This window comes from Leuresthes tenuis, unplaced genomic scaffold (genome assembly GCF_036924035.1).
Source record: "Leuresthes tenuis unplaced genomic scaffold, fLeuTen1.0.hap1 SCAF_20, whole genome shotgun sequence".
Taxonomy (NCBI): Eukaryota; Metazoa; Chordata; class Actinopteri; order Atheriniformes; family Atherinopsidae; genus Leuresthes; species Leuresthes tenuis.
In genome coordinates this window covers 30180046-30195347 of record NW_027325374.1, presented here as the reverse complement: position 1 = coordinate 30195347, position 15302 = coordinate 30180046, and positions in this window count along the sequence as shown.

The following is a 15302-nucleotide window of genomic DNA, read 5'->3' as shown; positions in this document are numbered from 1 at the left end:
TCCCGCTTTTGATTATGTTTGGTTGGATATTCGAACCTTTTCTTAACTGCTTTTTACAAACTTTGGTCGGACGTTCACACCTTCTTGCAGCCGAACACCTCCGCTTCCGCTTTTGATGGTATATATTCGGGCATTCGAACCTTTTCTTACCAGCTTTTTACAAACCATGGTTGGACTTTCACACCTTCTTGTAGCCGAATAACTCCGCTCCCCCTATTGATTGTGTACAGTCGGGTATTTTAACCTTTTCTTACCCACTTTTTACCAACTATGGTCGGACATTCACACCTTCTTACAGCGGAACACCTCCGCTCCCTCTTTTGATGGTGTATGTTTGGGCATTCGAACCTTTTCTTACCCGCTTTTTACAAACTATGCTCGGACATTCAAACCTTCTTGTAGCCGAACACATCCACTCCTTCTTTTGATGATGTATGTTTGGGCATTCAAACCTACTTTTTGCCCGCTTTTCATTAATTTTGGGTGGACATTCACACCTTGTCACAGCCAAACACCTCCGCTCCCTGTTTTGATCATGTATGGTTGGACATTCGCACCTTTTCTCACCCGCTTTTTGCAAACTATGGTCGGCTGTTCACAGCTTCCTCTCCACCATACTTGTATGGTGGGATGTTCACACCCAGTTGCATCCGAAGACCTCCACCCCCACTTTTGTTGATATTTAGTTGGTCATTCGCAGCTTACCCGCTTTTGGCAAACTATGGCCTTCTTGCAGCCAAACACCTCTGATCTCGCTTTTGATAATGTAAGGTTGGGCATTCAGACCTTGCTTCACCTGCTTTTCACCAAATATAGTCGGACATTCACACCTTCTTGCAGCCGAACACTTCCGCTCCACCTTTTAGTGTTCTATCACACCTTTTTTTCACCGAATTTTATAGATTATGGTTGGAAATTCTCAACCACTCTTCATCCGAAGACCTCTCCTCCCGCTTTTGTTAATATATTTGAACTTTAGTCGGACATTCACACCTTCTTGCAGCTGAACCACCTCCGCTCCCTCTTTTGATCATGTATGGTCTGGCAATACTACCTTTTCTTATCCGTTTGTGAGTAATTATGGCTGGACATTCACACTTACTTGCAGCCGAACACCACCTCTCTCGCTTTTGATGATGTATGGACCAGCATTCTTACCTTTTCTAACACATTTTTCAGAAATTACGGTCGGAGATTCACACCTACTCACAGCCGAACAACTCCGCTCCCGCATTTGATGGTGTGCAGTCGGACATTCTCACCCTTTCTCATCAGCTTTTTGCAAAATATGATCTGACATTCACACCTACTTGCAGTCGAAAAGCTATGCTCCCGCTTTTGATTATGTTTGGTTGGATGTTCAAACCTTTTCTTAACTGCTTTTTACAAACTTTGGTTGGACGTTCACACCTTCTTGTAGCCGAACACATCCACTCCCTCTTTTGATCATGTGCGGTTTGATTTTCGAAAATTTTTTTTCATGTTTTCTAGCAATTATTGATGGACATTTAGACCTTCTTGCAGCTGAACACCTCCGCTCCTGCTTTTGATCATACCTTGTCAGGCATTCGCACCATGTCTTACCCGCTTTTTACAAACTTTAGTCGAACATTTACACCTTTTTGTAGCCGAACACCACCTCTCTCGCTTTTGATGATGTATGGTTCGGCATTCTTTCCTTTTCTAACACATTTTTCAGCAATTATGGTCGGACATTCACACCTACTCAGAGCCGAACACCTCCGCTCCCGCATTTGATGGTGTATAGTCGGGCATTCTCACCCTTTCTCATCAGCTTTTTGCAAATTATGATCTGACATTCACACCTGCTTTTGATAATGTATGGTTGGGCATTCGCACCTTTTTTTACCCATTTTTCAGGAATTATGGGTGGACATTCACACCTTCTTGCAGCTGAACACCTCCTCTCCTTCTTATGATCATGTGCGGATGATATTCGAAAATTTTCTTTCATGTTTTAAAGCAATTATTGATGGACATTCAGACCTTCTTGCAGCTGAACCACTCTGCTCCCGCTTTTGATGGTGTATAGTCGGGCTTTCGAGCCTTTCCTTCCCGGTTTTTACAAATTATGGTTGGACATTCAGACCTTCTTGCAGCCGAACACCTCCGCTCCCTCTTTTGATCATACATTGTCGGGCATTAGCACCTTTTCTTACCCGCTTTTTACAAACCATAGTCGGACTTTCACATCTTTTAGTAGCCGAACAACTCCGCTCCCGCTATTGATTGTGTACAGTCGGGTATTTTAACCTTTTCTTACCCACTTTTTACCAACTATGGTTGGACATTCACACCTTCTTACAGCGGAACACCTCCGTTCCCTCTTTTGATGGTGTATGTTCGGGCAGTCAAACCTTTTCTTACCTGCTTTTTACAAACTATGGTCAGACATTCAACCCTTCTTGGAGCCGAACACATCCACTCCTGCTTTTGATTATGTATAGTTGGGCATTCGCACCTTTTCTTACCCATTTTTCAGTAATTATGGGTGTACATTCACACCTTCTTGCAGCCGAACACCTCCGCTCCCTCTTTTGATCATACATTTTCGGGCATTCGCACCTTTTCTTACCCGCTTTTTACAAACCATGGTCGGACTTTCACACCTTTTAGTAGCCGAACAACTCTGCACCCGCTACTGATTGTGTACAGTCGGGTATTTTAACCTTTTCTTACCCGTTTTTTACCAACTATGGTCGGACATTCACACCTTCTTACAGCGGAACACCTCCGCTCCCTCCTTTGATGGTGTATGTTCGGGCATTCGAACCTTTTCTTACCCGCTTTTTACAAACTATGGTCAGACGTTCAAACCTTCTTGTAGCCGAACATATCCACTCCTGCTTTTGATGATGTATGGTTGGGCATTCGAACCTACTTGTTGCCCGCTTTTCATTAATTATGGGTGGACATTCACACCTTGTCTCAGCCACACACCTCCGCTCCCTGTTTTGATCATGTATGGTTTTACATTCGCACCTTTGCTTACCCTCTTTTTATACTGATTGCTCAAGATTAAGTTGTTCTTTCTCAAACTACAAATTTTTTTTAATTGTTGAAACTTGATTTGAAGTGGATAAATAAGGAAGACAAACAGTTTTAAGTCAGGCTGATAGCAATTAATTTTATAGCAAAATCTGTATTTCGTCATTTGTCGAGAGATGCTTATTGCTGAAGAAGTTCTTTCTCATTCTACAAAGTACAACGTTGTTTATCATTGAAACTTGATTAGACATGAATAAATATGAAGGACAAAGCAGTCTTAACTTGGTTTGAGTTAAGGAATTCGTTTTATAGGAGAATCCGAATTCGTGCATAACTCGTAAAATAGAGCTTATTTTCGGATTCCTGAAGAATGAGTCTGGTTCTTTCTCATAATACAAAGTTTGTTCTTTATTGTTGAAACTTCATCAGACCGTTAGATATAGTCGGACTCACCTTGACGCACGGCTTGGGATCTGGAACCAGTACTCTTGAGAGGGGTTGGACTCTCTTCCACTCTGGAGTTGCCCGTGGTGAGAGGCGCAGAGCAGGTGTGGGCATACTTATTGCCCCCCGGCTGTGTGCCAGTACATTGGGGTTTACCCCAGTGAACGAGAGGGTAGCCTCCCTCCGCCGTTGGGTGGGAGGACGAGTCCTGACTGTTGTTTGTGCCTATGCGCCAAACAGCAGTTCAGAGTACCTACCCTTTTTGGAGTCTCTGGGGGAGGCACTGGAGAATGCTCCTACCGGAGACTCCCTCATTCTGCTGGGGGACTTCAATGCTCACGTGGGCAATGACAGTGAGACCTGGAGGGGTGTGATTGGGAGGATCGGGGGGCCCCCCGATCTGAATCAGAGTGGTGTTATGTTGTTGGACTTCTGTGCCAGTCATAGACTGTCCATAACGAACACCATGTTCAGGCATAAGGGTGTCCATATGTGCACTTGGCACCAGGACACCCTTGGCCGCAGTTCGATGATCGACTTTGTGGTTGTATCATCGGACTTGCGGCCGTATGTCCTGGACACTCGGGTGAAGAGAGGGGCGGAGCTGTCAACTGATCACCTGGTGGGGGAGGATGCCGATCAGACCTGGCAGGCCCAAACGTATTGTGAGGGTCTGCTGGGAGCGTTTGTCAGAATCCCCCGTCAGAAGGAGCTTTAACTCCCACCTCCGGCAGAGCTTCAACCATATTTGAGGTGGGGGACATTGAGTCCGAATGGGCCATGTTCCGTGACTCCATTGCCGAGGCAGCTGGTCGGAGTTGTGGCCGTAAGGTGGTCGGTGCCTGTCGTGGCGGCAACCCTCGAACCTGCTGGTGGACACCAGTGGTGAGGGAAGCCGTCAAGCTGAAGAAGGAGTCCTATTGGGCCTTTTTGGCCAGTGGGACCCTGGAAGAAGCTGATAGGTACCGACGGGCCAGACGGGCCACGGCTTCGGCGGTTGCTGAGGCAAAAACTCGGGCCTGGGAGGAGTTCGGTGAGACCATGGAGAACGATTTCCGGACGGCCTCGAAAAGATTCTGGTCCACCATCCGGCGTCTCAGGGGGGGGGAAGCGGCTCACAGTCAACACTGTTTACAGTGGGGACGGGGCTTTGCTGACCTCAACTAGGGATGTTGTGAGTCGGTGGGGGGAGTACTTCGAGGAACTCCTCAATCCTACCAACACGTGCTCGGAAGAGGCAGAGTCGGAGAGCTCGGAGACGGGGCCTCCCATTTCTGGGGCTGAGGTTGCGGAGGTGGTTAAAAAGCTCCTCGGTGGCAAGGCCCCGGGGGTGGATGAGGTCCGTCCTGAGTTTCTCAAGGCTCTGGATGTTGTAGGGCTGTCTTGGCTGACACGCCTCTGCAGTATTGCGTGGACATCGGGGACAGTGCCTCTGGACTGGCAGATTGGGGTGGTGGTCCCCCTCTTTAAAAAGGGGGACCGGAGGGTGTGTTCCAACTATAGGGGTATCACACTCCTCAGCCTCCCTGGTAAGGTCTATTCGGGGGTATTGGAGAGGAGGATCCGTCGGATAATCGAATCTCGGATTCAGGAGATGCAATGTGGCTTTCGTCCTGGCCGTGGAACAGTGGACCAGCTCTATACCCTCGGCAGGATCCTGGAGGGTGCATGGGAGTTCGCCCAACCAGTCTACATGTGTTTTGTGGACTTGGAGAAAGCGTTCGACCGTGTCCCTCGTGGAGTCCTGTGGGGGGTGCTCCGGGAATATGGAGTGCCGGACCCCTTGATAGGGGCCGTTCGGTCTCTGTATGACCGGTGCCAGAGTTTGGTCCGCATTGCCGGCAGTAAGTCGGATACGTTTCCGGTGAGAGTTGGACTCCGTCAGGGCTGCCCTTTGTCACCGATTCTGTTCCTAACTTTTATGGACAGAATTTCTAGGCGGAGTCAGGGCGTTGAGGGTGTCCCATTTGGCGACCTCAGAATCGGGTCTCTGCTTTTTTGCAGATGATGTGGTTCTGTTAGCGTCGTCAGGCCGTGACCTTCAGCTCTCACTGGAGTGATTCGCAGCCGAGTGTGAAGCGGCTGGGATGAGAATCAGCACCTCCAAATCCGAGACTATGGTTCTCAGCCGGAAAAGGGTGGAATGCTCTCTCCGGGTCGGGAATGAGATCCTTCCCCAAGAGGAGGAGTTCAAGTATCTCGGGGTCTTGTTCACGAGTGATGGACGAATGGAGCGGGAGATTGACGGGCGGATCGGTGCGTCGCCTGCAGTGTTGCAGGCTCTGCACCGACCCGTCGTTGTGAAGAGGGAGCTGAGCCAGAAGGCGAAGCTCTCTACTTACTGGTCAATCTACGTTCCCATCCTTACCTATGGTCACGAGTTGTGGGTAGTGACCGAAAGAACAAGATCGCGAATACAAGCGGCCGAAATGGGTTTCCTCCGCAGGGTGTCTGGGCTCTCCCTTAGAGATAGGGTGAGAAGCTCAGTCATCCGGGAGGGGCTCGGAGTAGAACCGCTGCTCCTCCGCATTGAGAGGAGTCAGATGAGGTGGCTCGGGCATCTGGTTAGGATGCCCCCTGGGCGCCTCCCTGGGGAGGTGTTCCGGGCACGTCCCACTGGGAGGAGACCCCGGGGGAGACCCAGGACACGTTGGAGAGACTATGTCTCTCGGCTGGCCTGGGAACTTCTCGGGGTCCCCCCGGAAGAGCTGGAGGAAGTGGCCGGGGACAGAGACGTCTGGGTTTCTCTGCTCAAGCTCCTGCCCCCGCGACCCGACCCCCGGATAAGCGGCAGATGATGGATGGATGGATAGATATATCCTCCACCAACCAGACTTACAACCCCCGACTAGGGTAGCGGAATTTCTAAGCATCTGTACCCCAAAACTACTATCAAAAATATATAAATTATTGTCTAAGATAGATGACACAATGTCTCTTCCATCCTCAAAATGGGAGGCAGATTTATCCATCAGTTCTGGTCATAGCTTCTAACCACAAATATGTTTGAACACCTTCATAAAGACTCAAAATCCTAATTTACAGCTCATACAATACAAAATCCTTCATAGAACACATTATACAGGACAAAGGATGTTCAGGATGGGTCTAACACACTCAAACATCTGCTCACATTGCACAGATAACACACCTGATGATTATGCACACGCTTTGTGGTTTTCTGCGCCTGTCCAGAAGTTCTGGCTTGAAGTCTGTGAGGACCTATCAACATGGCTAAAGTGTAGCATCCCTGCATGCCCCACACTGTGCATACTGGGTGACTTAGACAACATCAACATGGAAATTAACTCAGCACACATGGTTGTCACAGTGTTATGTATCGCAAAGAAAACTATTCTCATGAACTGGAAAGCGAAGAACAATCTGTGTATTAACCAGTTTAGAAATTTTCTTTTAGATTATATTAGCATGGAAACAATGTCTGCCTCCTCAAAACATCAATTGGCTGGATTTCATTCTCTCTGGTCCCCTCTGATTAGTTTTATCACATAGTGGTGGTGGTGGGTTTCTGGGTGATGGTGGGTCTCAGGCCCGGGCTGCTGCGACTGGTGTGACCGGGTGGTTTGTTTGTTTGTTTTTTTATGTTGTTTGTTTGTTTTTTGTAGAGGTCCTCCTGGGTGGGGTTGGGTTGAGTGGGGTGGGGCGGGATGGGTACCTTCTGGGGGTACAGTAGCTCCCGGAATATGGTCGCTGCAGGCCCCGAGCCTGGTGGACATCAGGCCCTCCTGCCCATTGTTGGCTCCCAGGTAGCGGGGATGCCTATTGCAGCCAGTCCCTGGCTGCCCTCTCTGGGGGAGAGTAGCTCCCCCGGTATATATCCCCATACCCCTCTCCCTTCTGGCTCCTGTACACAGCACACACTCACACATGAAGGGTTTTGGGGGCGTGTGTGTTCGGTGGGGTGTAGTGGATGGGGCCACGTAGGTGGTCCCCTTTGGTTGCACTCTGCAGTTCCCTGCCCCTGTTTTAATTTCACCTTAGACATTACTACTTATCAAACACACTCACACACACACATTAGGTCTTGGGGGGTGGTTACACTGAGTGGCATCTGGTGGGCAGGGCTCTTTGGGTATGTAGGCTGCCCAGAGTGCCGCGCTCCCAGTTCTACAAGTTTGGCTGCCCCTGAATTTTAATTGCTCACTATTAGAAAATATTGAAGAGCCAGAAGGGTGAGGGGAGGGGTCTTCTTCGCACACCCCTGCTTCCTGGTGTCTGCTCGGGGCAGGAGGGGCCAGGAGGATTAATTAATTGTTCTGCTGGTTCGGGGTCTGTGGTGGCTGGGGGGTTGCTGGCCTCCTGGTGTGCCCGCTGCACTACACCCCAGCAGAGTCGAGGGAGGTAGGATGTGTGGATGTGTGGATGTATGGGACGTGAAAGTGTGTGTGGTAATGATTGGGCCTGGATCTGGGACTTGCTGTCGCCTGGCCTGCCTGTGTTTCTCCCGATGGGGCATCAGCGTTGCCTCTCCCCACTGCTCGCGACTTCACCCACCTGTGGGCACGTCTTGACTCCCAGGGCACTTGGCCAGGGGCGCTGGGGCAGGCGCTGACCCACTTTGTGGCTGTCTGGGGCGCTTGGCCCTCCTGGGTATTGGGTGGGGCCTCTGCCGGGGGGTTTGGGGGCGCTCGGGCTCCTGGGGCCCAGGTCCAGTGCACGGCCCATGTCTGGGCGGCTGGGGCCTGGCGGGGTCGGTGGGCTGTTACCCCTGGTTCCCGGAGTGCCTCTGCCCTATGCTTATGGGGGCTCTTTCCGGGGCCTTCCTCTGCAGTCTTCTGGGTGGATGCGTGGTTGCCCCTGCGGTGGGCTGCCTGGGTTCTGTGCTCTGTGGGGGCTGCTGGTGGCCTGGGTCTTGTGGCCCTCTCTGCCTGCTTCTGATTGCTTGGGGGGGGGCTGTGGATTGTGGCCCTACAGTTAATGGTACGCTTAAACACTCATAACTAAGCACGGTTATCATGTAGGTCCTGTGCCATTGGTGTTGCATGTTCTCACACACACACACACACATTCATTAGTCCAGTAGCATGGTCACTAAGCAGTTGATGTATTATCATGTCGTCTCAGGTCATCTATATCCACAGCTGTGTTGTATGCGATTGCCGCTTCTTGTGCTTGTTTTTGTTTGTTTGTGTGTTTGTTTTTTCTCTGCTTGTCTGCTTTCAGGTGCTCCTGGTGGCGCTAAGGCTGGATTCCCCTCATAGGCCATGGATTGTTGTCTGTTTTGTTTTTTACAGGTGTAGCAGCTGGTTGTCTGATTTTTGTTTCTATTTTTGTTCTGTTTCCTCTTCTTTCCTCTTCTTCTTTCCTTGTCCCCCGGTCCGGTTCAGTTCAGTTCATGTCATATATTGTAAACAGAAATAAATAAATGGGCATCAAGGGGAGCTTTACATTTATAAAACTTCCCTTGGCAAAACAAATCTGTTTGGCATCAAAGGTATTCAGACTACAATTCTTCTGACATAATGCTGAACAGGACAAGGGGAAAAAAAAGTAAAGAAGACAGTTCTGCCGAAAGCCAGGGATAGACCTGTTCTAAGTTCTATACTTTTTAAAAGGGGCGTGTTTATCAACTGTGGAATTAGAAGATTTACAAAAATGGTCAAGTGCTAGATCTTCATCTGGGATTTTAACAGTGTCATATAACTATTCAACAGATCAGTTAAAAAAAAGCCTGCTCATGGAGATGTTTCAGGATCTGGATACCAAGCGTGGACCTAATGTTTTCATTTTTGCAATTCTGATACAGGCTATTGAGCAGTGATAACTAACACCAAGTTCAGATACTGCGGATTTTCTACCTTTGATTTGTTAAGATTGAGCCAATCAGGGACAACCTTGAAGGATCTCTTTGGTTTTGTAGGATCAGTAATTACCTGAGAAAGGTTGATATTGGTACACACCTTTTTTAAATGATCAGAGGCAGAGTTCAACTTGTTTAAATTAAAATTGCCACACAGAGATTGGGTTTAGGCCACATGCACACAGAATGACATCAACAAATATAAGAAATATTAAACATTTACACATAGATTTTTGAATATATGTAGAGGAATGATACTTTGAAATGTGCTCATTGCGGAGTTATGATCAGTTGAGTAATGAAGGTTGAACTATTCTGGGAAAGAGGTTCTATTCCCAGCATCATGATGGACACTCCTGATATAGAAGGTTTCGCTAACGCATTGGAATTGTTTTACTATTTTCATATGCATGTGCAATGAAGAATTGCTTGCTGCTGATAAATGCAAAGAAGAACAGCTTACACATAGATGCTCACATATAGGCTGCTGAATGCAATGAAGACCTGCTTATCAAGTAAAGTTCAATGTCAATGTGTAATATTCAATTAGGATTTGCAAAACAGTGAAGTTAAACAATGAATGGGTCCATAGTCGGTATGAGAAGACTACAGGAATATATACCTGGGTGTACGTTCAAACAGAGATGAGAAAATTGCGATAAATAATTGTTTGTTTGTTTGTTAGTATGTATAGGAATGTTATGTGTATAAACTGTGTTGAGTTATAGTTACTCAGTAGTGTCTCAGTGAAACAACCGACGGGGGAAGCCTTGCGGTGACAACAAAAGCAGTGTTTTACTGATCAGTCAAGTTGCTCCAGTGTACTCCATACAAACTGGTTGGCTACTGAAGGGATAGAAAATGGGGAATACTTGTTTTAAAGCAAACAAGGAATTAGATGGGAAAAATACATGTTTTAACGGGACCCAGACAATATTAAATACTCAGACAGATGGGAGAAGAAGTGTAGTTTTGTAGGAAATCACAAAATTATTACATAGAATTAGTGAAATCAATTGAAGAATGCCTTTCTGAAGAGCTGTTTACCACAGATGAGCAGCTTTGCGACCAAGCACATTGTAGATCGCTTTACTGCCAAAATTATCTAATTTAATGGATTGGTTTAGACATGCATAACAGCATTTTAAGAACAAAGAGAGAAACAAAAAGGGACAACGCTTCATGGTGGAAGGTGATGTATAAATAACTGTGTATATGATGAAGGGGGTGGCAACACCCATTCCGAAATTTCGCCATTCCGATATCCCGCTATTCCGACATCCCACCATTCCGACATACCACCATTCCGACATACCACCATTCCGACATGCAAACGTCCCACCATTCCGACATCCCACCATTGCGACATCCCGCTATTCTGATGTTCAAATGTCCCACCATTCCGACAAGGCTTTCCGTATAAGGAAATGTGTGTTACTCAACAGGTGAGTCCCTTCTTTCTGTTCATGCAATTTATATGTTTAACACATGTTTATAGACAAGCGTTATTAAAAACACAAAGTCTCGGCAACTGGAGGAGGAGAAGCAGTCCGCGGTAGTTTTCAATCACACACTCCAATGCCACTTGTTTTAACTTCCGAAAATTTAATCCAGGAAAAAAAGGCTTACAAACATGGACCAAAACGGCTCCATAACACGCACAAGAATCCAAAAGAAAAGAAAGTTAACTAAAAGAAAGCAAATAAACAGTATGAAGTGGTCAAAATTGGTTTTACGCATGCCTATGTGCGTCTGGCACATGCGTCTTCGGGCTCTCCCACGTTGGTTTGTGGATGAAAGCTATATGTTCAGCTGTAATGTCATGTAAAAACAATCTCTACATGACATTTACTCCCAGGTGTGACCAGTTAGGTCCTTAAGATATCAACAGGCTGTATAAATCTACAACCGTTGCGGCTGTGTGTTTGTGCCAAATGCGCAAAGCCCATCCGCGCTTCCCAAAATTGGAGTGAGTACTCATAAATCACGTGAATAACATGAATAAACGTTTTTACTGAATTTTGTTGTGTTTTATACGTTCTATGCTGTCATTTCTCTCTTCTCCTATTGGCAAGGCAAGGCAGAGTGCTCGCAACTGTGTCCTGTGCAGTAGCCGTGATATCTGTAATTGCAATTATTACTTTTGCATATGATGACAGCGTGCAAAAGACGCATGGGCTCTGTGGAGAGCTCCGCTCCAGCTGGCTGCTGTGACAGCTCACTGACACTGTATTTCTGCTTAATCAGTTTCAGTCTCGCCAGAGTTACATTAATATCTGTATTTTTATATTTGAAATTCAGGGGATTTTGATCATAGATTATTAAAGTTTGTTTGCGAGGCTGTGGCCTCTGCATGTGCAAAGCTTGTGCGCCAAACTTTAGGGCGTATTTGCGCCGGCATATCATTAGTGCAAAATGTTTTGGGTAAAAAATAGGCTATTAAAAGGAACTGTCGGAATGGCGGTATGTTAAAAAAAACAAAAAACATACCGCCATTCCGACCATAGGAGGAAAAAAGTGTCGGAATGGTGGGACGTTTGATAAAAAATTAAGTGTCGCCATTCCGACAATTGGAGACCCATGTCGGAATGGCGAGATGTCGGAATGGCAGCATGTAACCATGATGAAGGAGAGACCATTTGAGCAGCACAGCCATTTCGCAGCACAGGGACAGCAGTCCAAGTTAAAGGATCTCCCACGTGGTATCACCTGTCACATTGTGTCAAGGCATCAAAAGAAGAAAAAATCACCAAACTCAAGGACAAAAAGACAAAGACTCCGGTGAACGAAGACAGAGGACTGACAAACCAGAAATACAAAAGGATTCTCGATATCAAGATCCAGAAGAAGAGGCTAACAATGCCACGAACACTTACGATGCTGGAAATGATGCCAGCAATGAACAGAGAAGAAGATTCAGTGTCATCAATCTGCATTACGTGCCTCTAATGAGGGGGTGAATATAGAATCCTCAACGTTTACAACGTCTCTGGGAACTGTGACAACAACAAGGTTTAAACCATTTTGATATATATTGTAACCTATTGTCTAAGGAATAGTGCTGAAAATGAGGTAAATCTAATCCACCACTGTCCTTGGTCTTCTGTAGGGTTTTTAAACTAATACGTGGTGGTTTGTTTTTCCACAGAAATTTGGAGATGCATGAATCTAGTGACTTAAACCAAGTAGCAGATGGTTTTATGGGGATCATTGAGAACAAATAGTTAACTTTTGGTAGTATCATCATTTTAATGGATGTAACTCTCCCCATAAGTGATATAGGTAAGGACTTCCAACGAGAGATCGTCCTCTACTGTCTTTAATAATTGCACATAATTTAGCTTTGTTAGCTCTGAGAGCCTGGAGGAAATGTTTATGCCTAAATATCTAATATTTCCTGACTGTAAAGTGATCGCAGGTATATTATGGACCCTACAGTTAATGGGCAGAACTGTGGTCTTAGACCAGTTGATAGAGTAGTCAGAAAGTGCTGAGAATGAGTGTGATCGTGTGAGTGAGAGACGTCTGTGAGTTCTGAAGGAAAAGTAATACATCATCAGCATAAAGACTTATTTTATGCTCAATATTTTGGGATTAATTACTCACAAACGGGTAAGAAAAGGTAGTATTGCCAGACCATACATGATCAAAACAGGGAGCGGAGGTGGTTCAGCTGCAAGGTGTGAATGTCTGACTATAGTTTGTAAAAAGCGGGTAAGATAAGGTGCGAATGCCCGACAATGTATGATCAAAAGAGGGAGCGGAGGTTTTCGACTGCAAGAAGGTCTGAATGTCCACCCAAAATTCCTGAAAAATGGGTAAAAAAAGGGTGCGAATGCCAAACCATACATCATCAAAAGCAGGAGTTGATGTGTTCGGCTACAAGAAGATTTGAATGTCCATCAATAATTGCTTTAAAACATGAAAGAAAATTTTCGAATATCAAACCGCACATGATCATAAGCGGGAGAGGAGTTGTTCAGCTGCAAGAAGGTGTGAATGTCCACCCATAATTACTGAAAAATGGGTAAGAAAAGGTGAAAATGCCAAACCATACATCATCAAAAGCAGGAGTGGATGTGTTCGGCTACAAGAAGGTTTGAATGTCCGACCATAGTTTGTAAAAAGCGGGTAAGAAATGGTTCGAATGCCCGACTTTACACAATCAATAGCGGGAGCGGAGTTGTTTGGCTACAAGAAGGTGTGAAAGTCCGACCACGGATTGTAAAAAGCGGGTAAGAAAAGGTTCGAATGCCCGAATATATACCATCAAAAGTGGAAGTGGATGTGTTCGGCTGCAAGAAGGTGTGAACGTCCGACCAAAGTTTGTAAAAAGCAGTTAAGAAAAGGTTCGAATATCCAACCAAACATAATCAAAAGCGGGAAAAGAGCTGTTCGACTGCAAGTAGGTGTGAATGTCAGATCATAATTTGCAAAAAGCTGATGAGAAAGGGTGAGAATGCCCGGCTATACACCATCAAATGCGGGAGCGGAAGTGTTTGGCTGTGAGTAGGTGTGAATGTCCGACCATAATTGCTGAAAAATGTGTTAGAAGAGACTAGAATGCCGGACAATACATCATCAAATGCGGGAGCGGAGTTGTTCGGCTGTGAGTAGGTGTGAATCTCCGAGCATAGTTTGTAAAAAGGGGGTAAGAATAGGTTCGAATGCCCGAACATACACTATCAAAACAGGGAGCTTAGGTGGCTCAGCTGCAAGGTGTGAATGTCTGACTATAGTTTGTAAATAAGGTGCGAATGCCCAACAATGTATAATCAAAAGAGGGAGCGGAGGTTTTCGGCTACAAGAAGGTTTGAATGTCCGACCATAGTTTGTAAAAAGCGGGTAAGAAAAGGTTCAAGCGCCTGACTATACACCATCAAAAGCGGGAGCAGAGGTGTTCCGCTGTAAGACGGTGTGAATGTCCGACCATATTTGGTAAAAAGCGGGTAAGAAAAGGTTAAAATACCCGACTGTACACAATCAATAGCGGGAGAGGAGGTGTTCAGCTGCAAGAAGGTGTGAATGTCCACCCATAATTACTGAAAAATGGGTAAGAAAAGGTAAAAATGCCCAACCATACATTATCAAAAGCAGGTGTGAATGTCAGATCATAATTTGCAAAAAGCTGATGAGAAAGGGTGAGAATGCCCAACTGTACACCATCAAATGCGGGAGCGGAGTTGTTCGGCTGTGAGTAAGTGTGAATCTCCGACCATAATTGCTGAAAAATGTGTTAGAAAAGGTAAGAATGCCGGTCCATACATCATCAAAAGCGGGAGAGGTGGTGTTCGGCTGCAAGTAGGTGTGAATGTCCAGCCATAATTACTAACAAACGGGTAAGAAAAGGTAGTATTGCCAGACCATACATGATCAAAACAGGGAGCGGAGGTGGCTCAGCTGCAAGAAGGTGTGAATGTCCGACTAAAGTTCAAATATATTAACAAAAGCGGGAGGAGAGGTCTTCGGATGAGAGTGGTTGAGAATTTCCAACCATAATCTATAAAATGCGGTGAAAAAAAAGGTGTGATAGAACACTAAAAGGTGGAGCGGAAGTGTTCGGCTGCAAGAAGGTGTGAATGTCCGACTATATTTGGTGAAAAGCAGGTGAAGCAAGGTCTGAATGCCCAACCTTACATCATCAAAAGCGAGATCAGAGGTGTTTGGCTGCATGAAGGCCATAGTTTGCCAAAAGCGGGTAAGCTGCGAATGACCGACTAAATATCAACAAAAGGTCTTCGGATGCAAGTGGGTGTGAATATCCCACCATACAAGTATGGTGGAGAGGAAGCTGTGAACAGCCGACCATAGTTGGCAAAAAGCGGTTGAGAAAAGGTGCGAATGTCCAACCATACATGATCAAAACAGGGAGCGGAGGTGTTTGGCTGTGACAAGGTGTGAATGTCCACCCAAAATTAATGAAAAGCGGGCAACAAGTAGCTTTGAATGCCCAACCATACATCATCAAAAGCAGGAGTGGATGTGTTCGGCTACAAGGTTTGAATGTCCGAGCGTAGTTTGTAAAAAG